Genomic DNA, 7,464 nt, shown 5'->3' with positions numbered 1-7,464 from the left:
GTTGAATTGAGACGAGGGAAGCTGCGAGGAGCTTTGATACCCAAGGTCTCACCGGTATTATAAGGCGGCGCAGTCACGCATTCAACTCGCAGAAACCATCATGAACTTCAAAGTATGCTCAAAAGAGTAACCAATATTTTTCGAACGACTTTCCTATTAAGCTCGTTACCCTATAGGTCTCGTTCTAGTCAAAATTTTAAGCTTAGGTTCGCGTTTGGTTTCGTTTTCCTAAGGCGGGCAAGAAGGAAACGGTGATGAAATCCGAGTCCTTATCTTAATTTGGCCAGGCCTTGCCCTTTACTAGGAAATTAAAACAACCGTATTCAAATCCTCAACATATATTCACCTTAAGGCATACAATAAACCCGCTGACAGGGGATTCGCGGGTGTTTCGAAAGCTTACCTCCCGTACCAGACGGGCGAAGAACCGTTAAAGTCGACTCGGGCCACGACTCCTATGTCATGTGCGAACCCGAGGGGACGAGACGATATTGTAATCGTCGTCCTTCCCTGCAAACAGTTTTATATTTAATGTACACTTCCTTAGGGTTTTAAAAAAAAATAATTGTCCAAGTCCAAAGTCCAAATAAAGTGCAAAAGAAAAGAAATAAAAAAAAATAATTACAAAAAATGGAAGGTCTCTAAAAAAATAAAATAAATTCTCTCTTTTTTTTTAATTTTTCTTTCGCTATTTTTTTTTTTTTGCTTTGTCTTTTTCCTTGTCTTTTGGCATTAAGCTTTGATTCCAAGTCTTTAGTATCCAACTTCAAACCTGTAATACAAAGACACACTCAAAGAAACGTAAAAAGAACAAATGAAATAAAAAAAAAACCTAAAAATTCTACCGAAGCACAAATCCGCGTCGGCGGCGCCAAAATGATTTTGTTTTTGATGATGTTGTAGTAATGAGGTTCAAACTCTCGGACTTGTGAAGATTAAATTTAAAGATTTAATAAAATTATATACAAAAATATTAACAAAGTGGGCGAGAGGTAACCAAGACACTAGAATCCACTATTACACATGAATGATGTCAAATATTTCATAACTCTAATTATCCTTTTAATCCTTTATTTCTTAATCCACAAATAATCAAACATATTCTCAAAAATTAATTGTATCCCTTAAGCATAGATTATCTAACCAAGGCATAACCTATCTAATTGAATCACAACTAATGAATAAAATTATGTAAACTTTTAAGAACTCTGCAAAAGCAGTGATTGAGTGAATTATAATTAAATATTAGAGAAAATGAAATAGTTACCCATTGTTCATGTGTGAATAGCTTCATCCATTGCCTTGGTTACGAGAGAATTAGCCGCTCATCATGTTGGAAAACCTCTCAAAGAATTTCATTGATGCTCAAAAATGGTTTACAAATGATGAGAATATGAGAAATACAATAAAACCGGGTTTGTAACAATTATATTTGTTAAAAACCAGAGAACTACGACCCTCAGTGACAAAATAATACTGATGCAGCTGTGTTGCAAACGCTGTAGCAAATAAGTCTGCATGATATACGACGCACAGGTGTGAGTCATTATTACTGTAGAAAAACGACTGCTGGTGCAGGTCCGTTCTTCGTGTTCTTCATGTTCATAAGCAGCAGCAACAGAAACCGAGTTTGGTAAAACTCGACACCCTATCTATGTGGTGCTAGCAGCCTATATATACCCATTCCGACCGAGAATATGTTCTCATAACTCCAAATAATTCCCGGCAGTTAATAAAAAATATTCCCATGCAAGATACGAAGATTTCTTCCCTGTTTTGAATCATCACGCGTCTTTGCACATCTGACACACTCCAATTAGTCTGAAACACGTCCCAGAAGTAGTTAAACACACATCCATCTTACGCCATGCACAGAAAACACGTGCAATCCCGTGAAAAACTCTTCTCAACTACGCACTCCCCTGTTTTCTTCTCACCGAGAATCTAGCCAAATATAGCTGACGAAATCGACCATACCACGCCTGTTACCACCATTCAAGTCATCCCAACAATTCCCAGTCGTTGAGTCTCCTTCATTCTCGTCAAAACTGCCAAACCTAATTCTGGTTCTTTGAAATCAGATTTTCCCGCCAAAAACAGATTTGAAAGGTAGAAGATGGTGTCCCCCTAACCAAATTGGGGGTGCGAATAGCAGGTGCCCAACTGTGGTGCCCCTTATCCAAATTGAGGGTACCTTTAGTACTTTTCTTCGGGAGTCCAAATAGCACTTTTTGAGCAACTTTTTCCACACAAGTGTATTTCTCCAAAAACACCTACAAACACACAAAGCATCAAAATTAGTACAAAAATCGAGCACTAACAATAGAGACATTGAGTACAATTTAGACACAAAAATGTGTCTATCATAGGCCAACCTGGCATCATTACTTTTAGCTATATCGTTATTCTCCAATTATCGCAAGATACCTGTTTAATAAGATTGTCAACTGCATTACTGACATCTCTCTGTGGATGTTCACATGAACCAACTATCCAACTCATACGATTCAAAATATTGCTAACCTATCCCACCCTTATTCTTCTTGCTGAGATATTCTATCATAGTTATAACTGCAAGAGGAAGAATAAGAAGGCGCCCGATATTTTGAGAATCTACCATAGCTTACCTTTATTGTGTTTCCTTCTTTTTGAGAACGCTTGGTCGATCCTCGACTACTACAAATGCCTGCATTATTTACCCATGCTCTTGCATTTTAATGCAAACAAATTTGACACATTCGCCAATTGCATAATTTTTGGCTGCCACCAAAACTACTTACATGAAACATATGCTCTTTGTATTCAAGTACACAGAAAAATCAAAAAAGAGGCACTTCTTACATGAACACATAAGTATGCAAGCGGAAAATTATTAGATTCAAAAGATTCATAAAAATTATGCAGTTAGACCACAATGAAAGGTTTACCCAGATAGATAACAGGTTCGTTCTACACTGGTTGGAAGCACCAGCGTATTATCTGGAAAACTATCTATAGTCATATTCTATTGGCATGACTAAGAAGAGAATATCAACAGTAAGAAGACCGGGAGACCATCTTCTGAACCAAGGAGATAAATATACCTTCTCGTCATTAAATTGATATTGATAAACACGTCCAACTGAGCCCTCTCCGGCACCGATATCCAGCTGAAGCGTTTATTGTGGAACTAATTGAGCGGCATTCAGTTTCTGTACATATAACAGGTTTGCTTGAAAATTCATCTTCATCAAATGATTATGGTCACTTTAATGGTTGTCAAATCACCCATCAATCCCTACAAAAGAGATGAATTTTTGTTATACTTCTTGTTGAGGATGAAGGGTATGCATAAAAAGGTAACATCAAGATTTCGATTGCTTTATCTAGATTGTTCCTGAGACAATGGGCCAAGCAGATTGTCTATTTACTATCACGTTTAATCTTAGCATTCAGCACCAAATCAACGAATCAAAAGAGATGTACCTAAAAGATGAGGGTCGGTCTCGATACCTGAGAAGGAGTGCAACTACATTACGGAATACTCGAAATTTAGTGGCTAATTTAAGTTCATTCTCATTGTCACCACTGGGAACAAAAAAGTGCAGGTCTTGAATAAACTTATAAATGCCGATGTGGTTATCAAACTTTGTTATCTCCCCAGATATGGTTAACATTTATATAGCAGATGGTAAATATTTCGCTTTGACTGCCATTTGAAGTGACATCACAGTTAACATGGGAAAACTGGACATGAAGAAAACTTAACCAATAAAATTATTATTAACATTCAATGCAAATTCTAACATGGGAAAATTAGTGAAAATTACCTCTGTTTGATACTAATGATCAATTTGTGCTTGGACGCAAGATAAACTGGAGGCGAAAATGATGGAACACTGATTACTGTTAAAGGGAAGAATATGAGCAACATTGAGATAAAACTCTGTTATCCAAATATAATAAAATGGCACCTGTTTCAACGCTTTTCCATCGCAGTCCAAATACTGGGACATGCATAATTTTTATAAATGGTGGATATATGCACAACAGTAAGATAGAAACACCACTCATATTTTAAATTATATACAGATGGAAATTCTTTTAAGGTACGTAGACATACAATACTTCACATTCCCATCATAAGCTTCTCTTTCTGTTGGATCACTCATAACCTGATAAGCTCCTTGAGGTACCTTTTGCAAAACTTACACCTGATAATTAATCAATCAACAGTTTCTTTCTAGACAATGTAAATCTACTTTCTAGACATAAATGTAGCAGCAAGTTTATTTTCCCTTTTTGATTAATGGTTTTCTTTACTGCCCTCTACTAATGACCTGATTCTTTCCTTACTACCCCTCAGAATTTACCCTAGATTAGAATAAAAGAGAGAATAAGGTTAAGGGGTTTCTTCACTGACTTATTTTCTCTTTTAAGCTTACTTTCTCTCGCTGCCAATTCAATGGCAGTAACCTCCCCTTCCGTATGTTTTGAGCGGTTAGTAGGCTCTTGAATTTGAATTCGAGGGTTTCGATTAAGAAGTTCCATTGGAATTATCATCTAGGTTCGTATGAGGTTTAGAGGAGAGAATCCAGAGTGGAGGAAGCTTAACCTGGAAATTTTAATAAGGAAATCTGGTTTAGATTAAGATTTTAGTTTGGGACTGTGAAGTAATACAACTGATTCTATAACATTACAACTAAAATATGCGGAAAACATCAATATAAAACGATGAAAATCAAGAGAAACAAAGAAAACTCTAGCGATAGAATAATAGGATTTCAATATGTTTATGTTTACCTTTTTCTGGTAATCCTCTTCATCTCCTTTCTTATTCGACTTCACATCTTAAATCACCCCCTAAATATTCAACAACAAAGAACAAAAGTAATATGAACAATAGGTATTTACCTATGTTGTCAAGCAAAACAATAACTTTCTACAGTCCTAGAGAATTTTCAACATTGAGTAATGCCAAAAGATAAGTAGTATTATTACCTTAACATATCATAAACAATAACCCCGCCATCTCGTTAAATTTACTCCATAGGCTTGCATCCAACAATGTTTTACTAATCGGCCAACTGTGCCTGCATGTTACAGAATTGAGTAGTATGTTACAGAATTGTCAATAAGATTATGCATAATAATGTGTCGATATTGAGTAGTATGTTACAGAATTGAATTGCAGAGAAGATTACCTTTGTCTATTAGACATCAATAACCATCAAAAACCTTCGAAGATGCATAATAATAATGGTATCTTCACCACGACAAACCTATAAAACACATGAATTTTGAATGTATAAGTAATTCTGAAATCGAAATTCAATTGAAATTGATAGGGAAAAAAATAGAGAAATATTTGAACATGGAATATTTTTTCTCGATTGATTTCTTCATCTGGTTGAAAATCGAGCTCAACCCAACTCTTATCATCATCCAAGAACTCTCAAACCCCCATCTTCAGTTAACCCATTCTCATTCTTACCGATTCAGACACAGCCTCAGCTGCTCTTCCCAAAATCAAACCTTAGATTCTGAAAATTTTCAATTATTTTGACTTAATCATCAATATCAGTTCTCAATAACCCTTATCTCGACAAACCCATATCAATTTCCGCTCTGATTCCCTCTTCAGTTTCATCTGAAATTTCGATGAAGAAGTAAACAGATTTCTCAACACTATTACGGTCAGATACATCAGATTCTGGATTCGACAATCCCCATTAGAACCAGCTATTGATTAATCCTCCTTGAAACAACTACTTCTTTACGGAGTTTGAGATCGACGCAAGGTTAAAGAGAAAAGAGGAGAAAAAGATTAGGGCTAGGTTTCTCAATAAGGATTAAAAGAACAAAGCCTAGAATTAACCTATCTTCTTCTCATATCTATTCTTCAGAGAGACGAACATATACACCTTCGTCAGGAATTGTTGTTTCGTGAATTTGGGAATTTGAAAAAAACACAACCTACCATTCGTAGCCGTCCAAGTCAAACCCAATCAGGACGATAAGGACCGCCGGATTACCCTTTTCGGTAAATCCTGTCCATTCATTGACTCTTTGATCAAAGAGACAAAGACCACCTTTTTCATATACACCTTTGGCAGGAATTGTTGTTTTGTGAATTTGGGAATTTGGAAAAAACACAACCTACCATTCGTACCCGTCCAAGTCAAACCCAATCAGGACGATAAGGACCGCCGGATTACCCTTTTCGGTAAATCCTGTCCACTCATTGACTCTTTGATCAAGGAGACAAAGATCACCTTTTTTTATTACATTGATTGTTAAAAGATTAGACATTTACCTTAAATTTCTTGAGTTATGCAGCTATGTATAACACTAGGTTGTCTGTATCATCCTTGGTGTTCAATATAAATTCCATGTGGCTCAGTGTAAGCGAATACTCAACCAAAATTTTAATGTTATGAGATATCTGTTGATTTTCATGGATTTTTTATTTGAGTGACTCTCAATTTTTTTTTTGAATATATAAAGATTTGTACGATTTTCTGAGAGTATTTGAGAGAGGTTTGTGACTTATAAAGACAAAAAATGAGATTTTTAAAGAGTCTTTGTGTTTATAGAGGCAAAAAAATGTATAATTAAAAACCAAGTAGCTCATCTAATTTGGGACAGATGGAGTATCTAATTAGAAATTCAAACATATACCAAATTTTTTTTATTATGCACTTTATAATGTTAATAAAAGTACCATGGATACCTAGTAAAATATATGTTCATCGTCAAAATAAATCTCATACCTAGTAAAATATTCGTCCATTGTCAAAATAAATCTCACTGTTATCCTGTGCCTAAGTTTTCATTCTCTTTATTCTGCTCATCCCATATTTTATTTTCTGTATTTTCTCACCATTGGTAAGAAGAAGGGAGATGAGATGTCCAATGTATCAGGTCGGCTGGCTACCTGCGCATGAAAAAAAAAACTTTGGTCATACACTCAAAAAATAATATTTCCCAAATTTCCAAGTCACCCAGGCCAAAATATCACCTCTTTGTGAGAGATTTCTACCATGCCTATTTTCCTGAAGAAGTCTCCATAAATCTCTGAAAAGAAAAATAAATCAATGACTTTAAATTCTCCTTCGAATAACGGGGGTGTTGGAGTGACTCTTATGGAATCCTAATCCAATAATTTAGAGTTTTAGAAAGTTTAAATGACTTAAAAAAAGTATCTAACCAATAACAATAGACATTAGGACTCTACAAAAATCTCTATGGATTAATAGTAGATTCTGGAAACTCTCTGGAAACCATTTAAAATCTCATTTGACTACCTCCTTGTTGGCCTATACATATCGATTGTGGAAGAGAAAAATAAAAACTATATATACAATCTTCTTCGAGGGTCTTTCCTTTGACCTACTTGTGATTGTATTAGGTCTGTCCATACAGGTAGCCGAACAAAAGATTTAGTGGTGTACTTGGTACCATATCCTTTTAATTAATGATGGT

At 35.4% G+C, this 7,464-nt stretch overlaps 1 long non-coding RNA gene across 7 annotated transcripts; it reads right to left on the bottom strand.

Moving 5' to 3' along the window:
* Positions 1 to 1,331: 1,331 nt before the first annotated feature.
* On the bottom strand, positions 1,332 to 5,919 carry LOC113282266. 7 transcript variants are annotated; one of them, XR_003326691.1, is made up of 9 exons: positions 5,184 to 5,919; positions 4,981 to 5,072; positions 4,783 to 4,842; positions 3,810 to 3,885; positions 3,493 to 3,688; positions 3,084 to 3,277; positions 2,628 to 2,760; positions 2,376 to 2,427; positions 1,332 to 2,273 (listed from the first exon to the last, which is right to left on the bottom strand). It is a non-coding gene; the product is annotated as an uncharacterized LOC113282266 (long non-coding RNA). The 7 variants fall into 7 exon arrangements; XR_003326690.1 differs by lacking the exon at positions 3,493 to 3,688 and having other exon boundaries at positions 5,184 to 5,261; positions 5,354 to 5,919; XR_003326685.1 differs by lacking the exon at positions 3,493 to 3,688.
* Between the last annotated feature and the right edge of the window lie 1,545 nt (positions 5,920 to 7,464).

This window comes from Papaver somniferum, chromosome 5 (assembly GCF_003573695.1).
Source record: "Papaver somniferum cultivar HN1 chromosome 5, ASM357369v1, whole genome shotgun sequence".
Lineage (NCBI taxonomy): Eukaryota > Viridiplantae > Streptophyta > Magnoliopsida > Ranunculales > Papaveraceae > Papaver > Papaver somniferum.
The sequence above is the reverse complement of the archived record's forward strand: the minus strand, read 5'-3'. Positions and strand labels throughout refer to the sequence as shown.